This window comes from Musca autumnalis, unplaced genomic scaffold (genome assembly GCF_047663935.1).
Source record: "Musca autumnalis isolate F117 unplaced genomic scaffold, ASM4766393v1 scaffold_2, whole genome shotgun sequence".
Classification (NCBI taxonomy): domain Eukaryota; kingdom Metazoa; phylum Arthropoda; class Insecta; order Diptera; family Muscidae; genus Musca; species Musca autumnalis.
The window spans coordinates 111,013,950-111,030,203 of NW_027411755.1; the positions used below are offsets into that span (position 1 = coordinate 111,013,950).

General features: G+C 34.2%; 2 long non-coding RNA genes across 2 annotated transcripts; both read right to left on the reverse strand.

The window, feature by feature from the left end:
• Nucleotides 1-4,900: 4,900 nt before the first annotated feature.
• On the reverse strand, nucleotides 4,901-6,341 carry LOC141393024 (uncharacterized). Its single transcript, XR_012409978.1, has 4 exons — nucleotides 6,172-6,341; nucleotides 5,513-5,568; nucleotides 5,302-5,419; nucleotides 4,901-5,167 (listed from the first exon to the last, which is right to left on the reverse strand). It is a non-coding gene; the product is annotated as an uncharacterized lncRNA (long non-coding RNA).
• A 7,285-nt stretch (nucleotides 6,342-13,626) lies between these two features.
• Nucleotides 13,627-15,368, reverse strand: LOC141394482 (uncharacterized). The gene is made up of 3 exons (XR_012410442.1): nucleotides 15,264-15,368; nucleotides 14,605-14,660; nucleotides 13,627-14,511 (listed from the first exon to the last, which is right to left on the reverse strand). It is a non-coding gene; the product is annotated as an uncharacterized lncRNA (long non-coding RNA).
• Between the last annotated feature and the right edge of the window lie 886 nt (nucleotides 15,369-16,254).

The window sequence follows — 16,254 nt, forward strand, 5'->3', positions numbered from 1 at the left end:
TGCATACTACAGCAATAAACAACATTTTGACGGTGCCCGGTCTCACAATTAGGAGGGTTGGCGTTTTTTGTTTGGGGTGACGACTTCTATTTTGTTTTTCAAAATAGTCAGGCTTAATCCCATAGTCGTTGTCTTAATATTTTATTAAAACAACTTTAATTTATTAGTGGGAAAAAATTGGCGATGTATACCAAGGGGTAAGGCAGGGAATACTATAGTTTCAGATCTCGCCACAGATCTTCATCAGTTCCCTTATTTCTTGTTTTTCAACAAGAAACTTTTTATACCCAAGTGTCAATTGCTAGCTCAAATAGATACGTGCGCAAAGAAACACTCTGATCGAGAATTTCTTTGGCACTACCTAAACTCTAGCAACTTCACTTGCAAACAAATCCAAATTTTTCCCACTGCTATGCGTTCGTCGATTCTCGACGAAAAAGCACATAACTAGTTTGTTGGTATTGCATACTACAGCAATAAACAACATTTTGACGGTGTCCGGTCTCACAATTAGGAGGGTTGGCGTTTTTTGTTTGGGATGACGACTTCTATTTTGTTTTTCAAAATAGTCAGGCTTAATCCCATAGTCGTTGTCTTAATATTTTATTAAAACAACTTTAATTTATTAGTGGGAAAAAATTGGCGATGTATACCAAGGGGTAAGGCAGGGAATACTATAGTTTCAGATCTCGCCACAGATCTTCATCAGTTCCCTTATTTCTTGTTTTTCAACAAGAAACTTTTTATACCCAAGTGTCAATTGCTAGCTCAAATAGATACGTGCGCAAAGAAACACTCTGATCGAGAATTTCTTTGGCACTACCTAAACTCTAGCAACTTCACTTGCAAACAAATCCAAATTTTTCCCACTGCTATGCGTTCGTCGATTCTCGACGAAAAAGCACATAACTAGTTTGTTGGTATTGCATACTACAGCAATAAACAACATTTTGACGGTGCCCGGTCTCACAATTAGGAGGGTTGGCGTTTTTTGTTTGGGATGACGACTTCTATTTTGTTTTTCAAAATAGTCAGGCTTAATCCCATAGTCGTTGTCTTAATATTTTATTAAAACAACTTTAATTTATTAGTGGGAAAAAATTGGCGATGTATACCAAGGGGTAAGGCAGGGAATACTATAGTTTCAGATCTCGCCACAGATCTTCATCAGTTCCCTTATTTCTTGTTTTTCAACAAGAAACTTTTTATACCCAAGTGTCAATTGCTAGCTCAAATAGATACGTGCGCAAAGAAACACTCTGATCGAGAATTTCTTTGGCACTACCTAAACTCTAGCAACTTCACTTGCAAACAAATCCAAATTTTTCCCACTGCTATGCGTTCGTCGATTCTCGACGAAAAAGCACATAACTAGTTTGTTGGTATTGCATACTACAGCAATAAACAACATTTTGACGGTGCCCGGTCTCACAATTAGGAGGGTTGGCGTTTTTTGTTTGGGATGACGACTTCTATTTTGTTTTTCAAAATAGTCAGGCTTAATCCCATAGTCGTTGTCTTAATATTTTATTAAAACAACTTTAATTTATTAGTGGGAAAAAATTGGCGATGTATACCAAGGGGTAAGGCAGGGAATACTATAGTTTCAGATCTCGCCACAGATCTTCATCAGTTCCCTTATTTCTTGTTTTTCAACAAGAAACTTTTTATACCCAAGTGTCAATTGCTAGCTCAAATAGATACGTGCGCAAAGAAACACTCTGATCGAGAATTTCTTTGGCACTACCTAAACTCTAGCAACTTCACTTGCAAAAAACGCCAACCCTCCTAATTGTGAGACCGGGCACCGTCAAAATGTTGTTTATTGCTGTAGTATGCAATACCAACAAACTAGTTATGTGCTTTTTCGTCGAGAATCGACGAACGCATAGCAGTGGGAAAAATTTGGATTTGTTTGCAAGTGAAGTTGCTAGAGTTTAGGTAGTGCCAAAGAAATTCTCGATCAGAGTGTTTCTTTGCGCACGTATCTATTTGAGCTAGCAATTGACACTTGGGTATAAAAAGTTTCTTGTTGAAAAACAAGAAATAAGGGAACTGATGAAGATCTGTGGCGAGATCTGAAACTATAGTATTCCCTGCCTTACCCCTTGGTATACATCGCCAATTTTTTCCCACTAATAAATTAAAGTTGTTTTAATAAAATATTAAGACAACGACTATGGGATTAAGCCTGACTATTTTGAAAATCAAAATAGAAGTCGTCATCCCAAACAAAAAACGCCAACCCTCCTAATTGCTTTTTTACACTAACAATGCTACTACTTACGACTACCGCGTGGGCAGTAGAGTTGTACAATCTAGTTCATTTGAAAGATCTAGTTCAATAGCTCAGCTCTTTAAACTGAACTAGGTCAGTAATCTAGTTCATAGTTCACTGTCCAGTTCAATCATTCGGATAAAAATCATTCACCACCGGCTCTTAATCGGTCGTTTGATGAAAACGCATAAATACAAACAAAAGGCTAATATAATTTAACTACTCCATAACAAAAATAATACATTTACATAGTTTTATTGCATTCTTTAAGAAAGATTAATTAATTTTAGAAAAAACATCCTTCATTTAGGTGACTGGCAAAAAATCTTATGTTGTGCGTGTGTGTGTGTGTAGAAATTGTCATTGCGTAGAAGCTTTGTGCGTGTGTGTTTCTTTTTATGTTTTCCCTTTTTTCTATCTAAAAAGGCAGATTCATTAGGTAATCGATTCGACATATTGTAATATGTTATGTCTCTGTTTTTGTAGAAATCTTCATTTTCGGACAGCTATTCCATGTACCTTGATTCAAAACATAAACAAACTGATCACATTACGAAGGCATCCCTTAAGATAGACGACGTCGTCACTTTATGTATTTGTGAACGACATGTTGAACTAGATTGTGAATCGTTCGTTGATCGTACGGTCACCGACTGATTATAGTTCAGTGAACTATTGAACTATAATGAACTATATCCACTGATCTAGTTCATACTCTCTTTTCAATGAATCGTTCAATTGAACTAGTTCGTTCATGAACTATACAACTCTAGTGGGCAGACACATTTTCTGGTCAATGCAGACACTTCGATTGTTTACGTTCATTTGAGGCGTGTACAACCTTGAACTAATATAAGAAATTAGTCTATCCGATGTTTATAAGGTGCGGTGATGCAGTGGTTAGCATGTTTGCTTTGCATTCTTAACGTCATGAGTTTGATTCCTAGGCCAGGCAATATGACATTTTTAAAATTACAACATTAATGTAGACGACAATTTCAACTAAGAATAGTTCTTTAAAACCTTGGGTACTTTGGAAAAATAATTCGAATAATAAAAAAAGTAAAAAGAAAAAAAAAAAAAAAGAAAATAAAAATAAAAAACAAAATAAATTTTTTTTTTCGTCACAACCAATACTTCTAGGAAGTCTCGAAAGCGGCATTTACAAGTAGTGTCGTGGACGTGGTTCATTTCTTCCCGAACGGTGTGTCTACTTCAATTAGAATGCGAGATCGCGGATGTGCATTTCTATCGCCTGGGAGTGACTGCTTCGGGTAATGGGCGATAAAAAATGCTTGCTGGGTAGGCTCTCATTTATACATATGGTCTGTTCCTTTACTTCTGGAAATGGTAAAACCGGCAAAAGTAGTAAAAGTTGAAAACTGCTCCCATATGAATTGTATTGTGTCTGAAGTAAAGGAACGCTTTTCGAGTAAAAAGTTGTAAAACTTGAAGATTCTTGAACGTAAAGGAACAGGGCTATAGTTGTACAAATGTACATTCAAATTAGGCGGCCATCAAACCATCTGCTTTTTCACATGTACGTTGTCACTTTGGGTATACTGATATACAGAACAGCTGATGTCATACATGTGAAAAAGCAGATGGTCTGATGACGTCCTTAGTAGTATTTCGCATAGGATACGTAACGGCAGTCGCACGATAGTTTGCGAAATACATGAACGCATTTTTAGACGGAAGTGAGTGACTGCTTTCCTTTCATACAGGTTTCCGTGCGACATATGTATATGAACAGGCGGTAAATTTTGAGGAAATGTTTGAAAATAATGAAGTGGTTTTATTTCACTTTTGTAATGCAATATGTATTTGATTTAATCGTGTGGATGTTTCATATGTTTTTCCTATATAATAAAATTAAGCAAAATAAATACTAATAAAACGAAATATCGATATTCTCTTCACAAGGATTCAATGGAGTGTATACTTTATACCAAAGATACCAAATTGTTGTGACCCTAATTGTTTAAAATGATAAACTCAAATATTTATTTAAAAAAAATGAATAAATTGAATAATGACGAAATGCTTATTCACATACATGTTTATTTATAACAACTTTCTCGTTCAATTTGGTGATTTGAAACAAAAACATGTTCAATAACATTTTATACTCTTTAATAAAAAATATATTTAAAAATATGTATACACGCGGAAAAATATTTGTTAGAAATATGTTTGGATCCAAAAAATATTTGTTGGGGCTGATTGCAAACAAATATATGTTTGGATTCAAACATAATTTGTTTGGGTCCAAACAAAAATATGTTTGCAACATTTTGTAACATATCTCAATTTTATATGTTCCCAGCAAAAATACTCATTACAAATTGGCCTACTTTCTCATTATTTTAACACGGGCATGTCATAGGGAGTAAGTACTTATTTTTTGGCACTTAAAAGAACATAAATAAGTACTTAAATAAGTAGTTACGACTTGAAGTAACCAGGGAGTAACTACTTATTTATCTACTTTTTAGTGGCCAAAAAGTAAGTACTTACTCCCTATGACATGCCCGTGTTAAAATAATGAGAAAGTAGGCCCATTTGTAATGAGTATTTTTGCTGGGTTTGGGTACCAACATATTTTTCATGGGTGGAGAGAGGATGTTTGTCAAAGAAGATTATAAAGAAGATTTATAAATAAAACTAAACTTAAATCTAAGCCTAAAACTGAAGAAAAGACTTAAAACTAAACAAGTCTATAGCTTAAAGCTAAACAAAGTTAAAACCAAAGAAATTTTAAAGCTACATTAAACTTAAACTAAACTGTAAGCCACACCATCGCCCAACCAATCCAATGAGGAAGCCGCAGCTATTCTTAGCATTGCCAGTCTGGCATGCTCCGGTATAATCCCGATCGACTTCAACCTATATACTTGGACAGAAAGACGGACGACAGTTGCCAATAGTTACATTCCGCCGTAATTGCATGAAAAGAAAGAGAATAAAAAGAGTATTAGAAAATGCCAAACAATACATCATTAGCTTAAATTTACACTTACCTTTTTCTAGTGTTCAGGTGCAGAACTCAGGGTTGTGCTCAGGCCAGGGTTAGGAACTTTTTGTTACCTAATTAGCCTTGTAAAGTGGAGGCACAAGATCCCATTGTTTAGTCTTTTTCTGAAACAGAATAAAAGAAAAAATATTTTTCAAATTGGTTAAGATACGGAATATAATTATCAACTAACTATACAAACACAACGACATACTTACCTGTTGGGAACAGCCGTCTGCATGTTGAAGTCCTCATTTCGATCAAAACGTCCAACCTGGAAAGAAGAAGATATCATAGAATTTTGTATTATTGGTCAATTTCTGATTTTGGTTTGCGTTAAATAATTCTTTCTTTTGGATTTCTTTCATTTATATTTCCCGTTAAAAAGTAGTTTTCACAAATTGTAAAAAAATGGATGAATAAATATGTATTTTGAATTCGAAAAGAAAATATGTTTTCGGCTTAAAGCCCTCTTAAAAAGGTGGTGGTAATGGGTTAAGCCATTGGTGTCCAAAATAAATGAGAGAGAATTGTTGGGAGAGTAATGTCCCTATGTTAAACAACGGCTGACATGGCTCTCATTTGGATTTGTTATTCTCTGTTGTTACGACAACGTGCAGGCGTGTACATCAAGGGGTTAAGCGAAGGGTCAAATCTGGGACACTTTAACAACAACAACCGGTATGATTTTTTTCTTTTGGTCAACCTAATAGTCTGCGAGTGGCAAGAACCGGCGAGCCATAGCCGCTCAAAACGCCAGCATACCGACAACGCCACTCAAAAAGACAAACCTACCGATTTTTCGTTCATTTCCGAAAATCGGTTGTTACATTTTAGTTCACCAGAATAGAATGTCATTAATTGCAATAAATATTACCTTCAACTAGAAATGTCCCTGCTACAGATCGTAACTGTTGTATCAATGAAGTCAGCAGAAGCCCTCGTTTTATGAAGTAAAAGATTGAATTCTGTTAATTATCAATCTGTAAATATAAGTCCTTGTAAGAATACAGAACATTAGCAAGAAAAATGTCAAGAAAAACAGCTTTCATATCTCCATATGGAAAATATTCAGAAATTTGAATACCACTTACTGAAGTAGGCCTAGGGATTTTTGCATGTTCCATCAGAAAATGTTTTTATTAAAGTATTTAATTCATCACAAAAATAATTTCTTAAAATTCCTTTTTATGAGAAATCATATCTAAAATGTGAACAATTATAATTATCAACAAAACGAATACATTCCAATCAGAATTTTAAACTTTTTCAAAATATGCAAAATCAAAGGTCTATTGATAAATTTAACGACCGTTGAGAAATGTGTGGTCTGTTCCAGTACTGCAAGAATTTACTAATTTGTACTATTTTTTCCGATAACATAAAGGAAAAAATGTTATCGTAGTAAAAAGTAGTAGCTTCTTGCAGGTTCTGGAACAGAGCAGTGATGTTATCATTCTGTTGTAGTTTGTAAAGCGGATATATTTTTTAAGCATTTCTCCATAAAAGACTCAGACCCAACGAAGTATATACGAGTAGTGCGACATTTTAATCATTTATACAATTAATTATAAATAATTTGGTACCCAACTTAAGCTACAAAGTAAGTACACACGGAACGGGTGGGACGAGAAAAACAACGAGACGATTTTGTAGGGTTAACAAAGAAAATAATTTTGTTATGAGTTCGCATTCTTTTGTTTAGAAGTTGAAATGTGAAATTTGCGAATGTGACGTATGTAAGACTAGCAGACTTCACTCAAGCTGTTAAATTCATTGTAATTGTGAATAAATCGTATGATAACCTAAACAAACATATTAAGTCTGTCTGGTTACTTTCCCAGCAAGAATTTTCCAGCAAGAACTTTCTCAGAGAGTAAGGGGATTTTATTCTCTTTTGCTAGAAAATTTTAAAAAGTAAACAGACACCTTCCCAGCAAAAACCAGCAAGCAATCAGCTGGCTTGCCAAAACAGACAATTTGTCCGCCAATAAAGGAAGCAAACACGTTGTATTTTATTAAAAATAAAAAAGAAAATGAAACAAAAAAGTATTTTTCCACTTTACAAATTTGTTTTCCATAAAACAATACAATTAGACTATGTTATTTTCACAATAAAATGGTTTTTAATTTTCACAAACATAAATCAACAACAAATTAAAAACAGATGATTGATTGTTTTCAGGAAGAAGAAGAGCTTGCAAGTGCTTGCTAGAAGAAATTTGTCCAGCAAGAATTTGCAAGCTCTCAGTGAAAGAACTGTCAAAATGTCTCTCTCGAATCGCTCTCTTTTGCTGGTTTTTTGTGTTAACAGACGACTTTCAGCAACAATTGGTACAAATTGTTACAAATTTTAGGGTAACCAGACACAGCTATTGACAAATTGAAGGTATTTCAATCACAATAGCTATGTTTTTGTACTCCTTACGTGCTTTTCTGCTAAAAATGTCGGGTCGAATGCTATTGCTATGCTGTTATCAAAAAACAAAACCGATTAACAATTGTTAATCATTTATTTGTCGAAATCTTTAAATAATTTTTACATTTTGTAAACAATGAAGAAAGCAAAAAATTGAATTCAGAATTTCGTGAACTAAGGTCTTTAACAGCCTGTTCATGTATTTCGACCGAATGGTTTCTTGCGCTTCGGAAGTGGAAAAAAATCATTTTCTGTTCATGTAAACACCTTCGAAACGAAAACCTATGCGACCGGCAAGCCATACGAAATAACACGTAAACACTTTTCCATTAAATTTGGGTTTATGTACATATGTATTTCGAAAGGACTGTCTCTTATAGAAAGAGAATGTCAAAATCACTCACTTGCTTTGTAGCTGCCGAGTAGAACGTAAACTCGCGGATAGCACCGAAAATCTTAAAACAAATTTTTGCAACACATTCTTGAAACAAAATAAAAATTTTACAGACACGTTTTAATGGCAGTTTCATTCATTGTTTTGAAGAAATCAATTAAATAAAATATTTCAAAATACCGACACATTTTATTTTTTAAACAAAACAAATCACACATACTCCAATGCTTTATTTTCATTTCTCATTTCCCTTCCAGCATTTGGAAGTGAGTTTCTCACTTCCTCTATCAGAAGTAATCGCATTCTGAACTTCTATTCTAGAAAATAGCGATCCTTTATCATTTTACAATAACAATTGCATTGCTGTCCCTTTTTGAACTTCTTGAATAACTACCTAGTGTCAGAAAAGGAGATCGAAATTCTATTATTGCTTTTTTACACTAACAATGCTACTACTTACGACTACCGCGTGGGCAGTAGAGTTGTACAATCTAGTTCATTTGAAAGATCTAGTTCAATAGCTCAGCTCTTTAAACTGAACTAGGTCAGTAATCTAGTTCACTGTCCAGTTCAATCATTCGGAGAAAAATCATTCACCACCGGCTCTTAATCGGTCGTTTGATGAAAACGCATAAATACAAACAAAAGGCTAATATAATTTAACTACTCCATAACAAAAATAATACATTTACATAGTTTTATTGCATTCTTTAAGAAAGATTAATTAATTTTAGAAAAAACATCCTTCATTTAGGTGACTGGCAAAAAATCTTATGTTGTGCGTGTGTGTGTGTGTAGAAATTGTCATTGCGTAGAAGCTTTGTGCGTGTGTGTTTCTTTTTATGTTTTCCCTTTTTTCTATCTAAAAAGGCAGATTCATTAGGTAATCGATTCGACATATTGTAATATGTTATGTCTCTGTTTTTGTAGAAATCTTCATTTTCGGACAGCTATTCCATGTACCTTGATTCAAAACATAAACAAACTGATCACATTACGAAGGCATCCCTTAAGATAGACGACGTCGTCACTTTATGTATTTGTGAACGACATGTTGAACTAGATTGTGAATCGTTCGTTGATCGTACGGTCACCGACTGATTATAGTTCAGTGAACTATTGAACTATAATGAACTATATCCACTGATCTAGTTCATACTCTCTTTTCAATGAATCGTTCAATTGAACTAGTTCGTTCATGAACTATACAACTCTAGTGGGCAGACACATTTTCTGGTCAATGCAGACACTTCGATTGTTTACGTTCATTTGAGGCGTGTACAACCTTGAACTAATATAAGAAATTAGTCTATCCGATGTTTATAAGGTGCGGTGGTGCAGTGGTTAGCATGTTTGCTTTGCATTCTTAACGTCATGAGTTTGATTCCTAGGCCAGGCAATATGACATTTTTAAAATTACAACATTAATGTAGACGACAATTTCAACTAAGAATAGTTCTTTAAAACCTTGGGTACTTTGGAAAAATAATTCGAATAATAAAAAAAGTAAAAAGAAAAAAAAAAAAAAGAAAATAAAAATAAAAAACAAAATAAATTTTTTTTTCGTCACAACCAATACTTCTAGGAAGTCTCGAAAGCGGCATTTACAAGTAGTGTCGTGGACGTGGTTCATTTCTTCCCGAACGGTGTGTCTACTTCAATTAGAATGCGAGATCGCGGATGTGCATTTCTATCGCCTGGGAGTGACTGCTTCGGGTAATGGGCGATAAAAAATGCTTGCTGGGTAGGCTCTCATTTATACATATGGTCTGTTCCTTTACTTCTGGAAATGGTAAAACCGGCAAAAGTAGTAAAAGTTGAAAACTGCTCCCATATGAATTGTATTGTGTCTGAAGTAAAGGAACGCTTTTCGAGTAAAAAGTTGTAAAACTTGAAGATTCTTGAACGTAAAGGAACAGGGCTATAGTTGTACAAATGTACATTCAAATTAGTAGTATTTCGCATAGGATACGTAACGGCAGTCGCACGATAGTTTGCGAAATACATGAACGCATTTTTAGACGGAAGTGAGTGACTGCTTTCCTTTCATACAGGTTTCCGTGCGACATATGTACATGAACAGGCGGTAAATTTTGAGGAAATGTTTGAAAATAATGAAGTGGTTTTATTTCACTTTTGTAATGCAATATGTATTTGTTTTAATCGTGTGGATGTTTCATATGTTTTTCCTATATAATAAAATTAAGCAAAATAAATACTAATAAAACGAAATATCGATATTCTCTTCACAAGGATTCAATGGAGTGTATACTTTATACCAAAGATACCAAATTGTTGTGACCCTAATTGTTTAAAATGATAAACTCAAATATTTATTTAAAAAAAATGAATAAATTGAATAATGACGAAATGCTTATTCACATACATATTTATTTATAACAACTTTCTCGTTCAATTTGGTGATTTGAAACAAAAACATTTTCAATAACATTTTATACTCTTTAATAAAAAATATATTTAAAATATGTATACACGCGGAAAAATATTTGTTAGAAATATGTTTGGATCCAAACAAATATTTGTTGGGGCTGATTGCAAACAAATATATGTTTGGATTCAAACATAATTTGTTTGGGTCCAAACAAAAATATGTTTGCAACATTTTGTAACATATCTCAATTTTATATGTTTGGGTACCAACATAGGAGAGAGGATGTTTGTCAAAGAGGGGATGTTTGTCAAAGAGAGTAACAACAGGTGTATGCGTAAAACAGGTGTATGCGTAAAACACGTGTGTTCCGTGCTTTGTTGTTGTTAACCAACGTAGCAAACGAAGAGGAAAAGAAAAAAATGGAATTAATCTTTTTTCTTCAGTATTCTAGAGACAATCGTTGATTAATGACGGTAAATTGAGTGAATAAATCAGTGTTTGTCTTTTCTTAAAGAAATTGAGCTTTTTAGTAAAATAATGTCCAATAAATTTTATAGTTGAAGAAAATGTGTTTTATTTCACAACTAAGGAGAAGCGTTCAGCGATGTTTCTATATAGTTTTTTATACCCTCCACCATAGTATGGAGGGTATATTAAGTTTGTTTTTCCGTTTGTAACGCATTGAAATACTCATTTGCGACCCTATAAAGTATATATATTCTTGATCAGGGTAAAATTCTAAGTCGATCTGAGCACGTCCGTCCGTCCGTCCGTCCGTCTGTGGTAATCACTCTAGCATCCACAAAAATGGAGATAGGACGCTGAAATTTTGGGAAAATGCGTCTTTTGTTTGCAGGCAGGTCAAGTTCGATGATGGGCTATATCGGTCCACGTTTTGGTATAGCCCCCATATAACGGTACCCCCCGATTTACGGTATTTTGACGTTTTTAGCTACATTTTCACACCGATTTGGCTATAATTTGACATTTAGGGTTCTTAAGTGTCAATAAACATATATAACAAAATTTGTGGACATAGGTCCACGTTTTGGTATAGCCCCCATATAACGGTACCCCCCGATTTGCGGTATTTTGACGTTTTTAGCTAAATTTTTAGACCGATTTAGCTATAATTTGACATTTAGGGTTCTTAAGTATCAATAAACTTATATAACAAAAGTTGTGGACATAGGTCCACGTTTTGGTATAGCCCCCATATAACGGTACCGCCCGATATACGGTATTTTGACGTTTTTAGCTACATTATCAGACCGATGTAGCTATAATTTGATATTTAGGGTTCTTAAGTGTTAATAAACTTATATATTAGAAGTTGTGAACATAGGTCCACGTTTTGGTATAGCCCCCATATAACGGTACCCCCCGATTTGCGGTATTTTGGCGTTTTTAGCTATATTTTTAGACCGATTTAGCTATAATTTGACATTTAGTGTTCTTAAGTATCAATAAACTTATATAATAAAAGTTGTGGACATAGGTCCACGTTTTGGTGTAGCCCCCATATAACGGTACCCCCCGATATACGGTATTTTGACGTTTTTAGCTACATTATCAGACCGATGTAGCTATAATCTGACATTTAGGGTTCTTAAGTGTTAAGAAACTTATATAACAAAAGTTGTGGACATAGGTCCACGTTTTGGTATAGCCCCCATATACCGATACCCCCCGATTTACGGTATTTTGACGGTTTTAGCTACATTTTCAGACCGACTTAGCTATATTTTGACATTTAGGGTTCTTAAGTGTCATTAAACTTATTTAACAAAACTTGTGGACATATGTCCACGTTTTGGTATAGCCCCCATATAACGGTACCCCCCGATTTGCGGTATTTTGACTTTTGTAGCTACATTTTCAGACCGATTTAGCTATAATTTGACATTTAGGGTTCTAAGTGTCAATAAACTTATATAACAAAATTTGTGGACATAGGTCCACGTTTTGGTATAGCCCCCATATAACGGTAGCCCATTTGGCAATTTTAGCTACAATTTTTAACAGAACTAACTGTAATTTGACATTTGAAGGTTGTAGTGGTCACCACACATCTGCATCAACAATTTTCAACATAGCCCCAATATAACGATACTTCCCGATTTTCGGTACTTTGAGGATTTTACTTAAAATGTTTAACCGAACGTAAGTCCATGTTTTTGTATATCCCCAAAACAAACCTCCCGATTTTCCGTACCTTAGCTTTATTTTTTGGGCGAACTTTCTGTAATTTGAAATTCAAAAGTCAACAAAAATTCTGCAACAAAAATTGTTCATTTAAGTTCATATTTTCGTATAGCCCAGATACCTCCGAACTAGCTGTTAATGACATTTGAAGTTCCCACGTTATGTACCGATTTTCGATATTTTGAGGATTCTAGCTAAATTTTTTAACCGAATTAGGAGTTATTTGACATTAAAGGCTCCCATCAAAAACTGTCGACATAGGCCCATGTTTTATTTTAACCCCTATATAACAGTACCTCCCAATTTCTACCCCACCAAAAATTGTCAACAGTTAGATATAGGCACCATAAAAAAGGGCCTCCCGAATGAAGCATTTTATGTACATTATCTGACATTTTAACGTACTACCTTAAAGTTGGGGTCAGGAATGAATATTTTATGGTGGAGGGTATGAAAAGTTCGGCCCGGCCGAACTTAATGCTTTTTTACTTGTTTCTTTTGAAAAGTGCGACTTTTTATAAGTAATTTCATTCAGTTTTTTCTTTTATTAAAGTCTGTTTTGTCTTTCTTTGGAATTTTTATGTACCTATGTATGTATGTGTCTGCTGTGCTTTTGCTTTTTTGCCTTTCAATAAAATACCACCATTTATAAATGTGTGTATATTGGTGGTGCTCAAAATATTTTGTGCATTAGTCTCTCTGAGCGAGTCTTTCCTTTGCTAAACCGCTTAAGGAGGGAACATGGCACAATCATACAGGTACCCGCGTCAGCCCAGCTGATGTACTGTGAGCTGTCAAAAAAGTAAAAGAAAACAAGGAGAGAAAGGAAAATATGAGTTGACATGATGATCTCTTCCTTACAAAAACATACAGGAAGATCTGCCCTTTTTGATTTGACCAACGAAGAAGATTGGATGTGTGGCTCCAGCAACCAACAAAGAATAAAACAAGTTTATACTAGTGATGAAGATCCTTATTAATAAATGAATTTTATTTTATAATAATTTTATTTTTATTTTATAATTTTATTTCATAATCTTACAAACTGTTGTGGATAAAACAAATCTTAATGAACAACAAAAATAGCCAAAAGAACATTTAAACCAAATCAAAAGAAAAAATATAAACTTAAACCTAATTGAACTTTTTTACCAAAAAAAAAAAAAAAAGAATTTGAACAAAACACTTTAATCGATCGTAGCGTAATGGTTGAGTGTGTGGTATTTCGCTAGAATTCATTTTTCAATACAAAACTCCTTAGGCCATGTTAGCTTGATTAATCCAATTAACGAATTAAAAACACTTTAAGGCTAAAGAAGATTTATAAATAAAACTAAACTTAAATCTAAGCCTAAAACTGAAGAAAAGACTTAAAACTAAACAAGTCTATAGCTTAAAGCTAAACAAAGTTAAAACCAAAGAAATTTTAAAGCTACATTAAACTTAAACTAAACTGTAAGCCACACCATCGCCCAACCAATCCAATGAGGAAGCCGCAGCTATTCCTAGCATTGCCAGTCTGGCATGCTCCGGTATAATCCCGATCGACTTCAACCTATATACTTGGACAGAAAGACGGACGACAGTTGCCAATAGTTACATTCCGCCGTAATTGCATGAAAAGAAAGAGAATAAAAAGAGTATTAGAAAATGCCAAACAATACATCATTAGCTTAAATTTACACTTGCCTTTTTCTAGTGTTCAGGTGCAGAACTCAGGGTTGTGCTCAGGCCAGGGTTAGGAACTTTTTGTTACCTAATTAGCCTTGTAAAGTGGAGGCACCAGATCCCATTGTTTAGTCTTTTTCTGAAACAGAATAAAAGAAAAAATATTTTTCAAATTGGTTAAGATACGGAATATAATTATCAACTAACTATACAAACACAACGACATACTTACCTGTTGGGAACAGCCGTCTGCATGTTGAAGTCCTCATTTCGATCAAAACGTCCAACCTGGAAAGAAGAAGATATCATAGAATTTTGTATTATTGGTCAATTTCTGATTTTGGTTTGCGTTAAATAATTCTTTCTTTTGGATTTCTTTCATTTATATTTCCCGTTAAAAAGTAGTTTTCACAAATTGTAAAAAAATGGATGAATAAATATGTATTTTGAATTTGAAAAGAAAATATGTTTTCGGCTTAAAGCCCTCTTAAAAAGGTGGTGGTAATGGGTTAAGCCATTGGTGTCCAAAATAAATGAGAGAGAATTGTTGGGAGAGTAATGTCCCTATGTTAAACAACGGCTGACATGGCTCTCATTTGGATTTGTTATTCTCTGTTGTTACGACAACGTGCAGGCGTGTACATCAAGGGGTTAAGCGAAGGGTCAAATCTGGGACACTTTAACAACAACAACCGGTATGATTTTTTTCTTTTGGTCAACCTAATAGTCTGCGAGTGGCAAGAACCGGCGAGCCATAGCCGCTCAAAACGCCAGCATACCGACAACGCCACTCAAAAAGACAAACCTACCGATTTTTCGTTCATTTCCGAAAATCGGTTGTTACATTTTAGTTCACCAGAATAGAATGTCATTAATTGCAATAAATATTACCTTCAACTAGAAATGTCCCTGCTACAGATCGTAACTGTTGTATCAATGAAGTCAGCAGAAGCCCTCGTTTTATGAAGTAAAAGATTGAATTCTGTTAATTATCAATCTGTAAATATAATAACACGGTTACACTACAGCTTTTTGCCGGGTTAACCCACTTCATGAGGATTTATTGCTTAATCTGGTCAAATCTGACCAGATTTGCCATACAAAAATTAAATCCTCTCATGACTGGGTTTATTTTAAATCCGGCACAAATCCACCAAAAATACAGTGTTGTATTCGGTACTTGTGCAAAAAAATCCAACTCTACTCAAAAAGTACCAAAAGTTGCAACTGTTTTTGCAACAGAGTTAGTCGTGTTTTACGCGTTTACGATTGGTCGCATGAGATTTTATGGAGTTAATAAATCTAAAGTTATTTGAAAATCATAAAATTATTTATTTTTTTACATTAGACACTTTTTTAACAAAAAGTACGCTTGATACCATGATACAAAAATGTATCCCTGTGTGTAAAATATACCAATATGAGCAAAGAGGGGACGATATCTCATACGAGAAATTGTAAAAGTGTAAAACACGACTTTATTAGTTATTTTGTATGTATATGTAAACAAACATCAGCTGACAGTTTATATCCTCGAAAAGCTAAGTGTAACCAGCAAAGATTAACCCACTGGATCTATTAAACCCAGTGGGTTAACCTTCAATAGTGTAACCGGGGCATAAGTCCTTGTAAGAATACAGAACATTAGCAAGAAAAATGTCAAGAAAAACAGCTTTCATATCTCCACAATTTACATATGTATGCGCACATGTATGTCCCGGGCCACACTACAATAATTTCATTGAAATTTTGATATGAAATTATGCGTCTCTAGATCGACTTCCATAGTAGAGTAAAATCATAAAATTGCTGTAGTGGGGAATTCGATTTAAAAACACCTAATTTCATGAAATTTTTAATGAAATTCACGCTAGTGTGGACC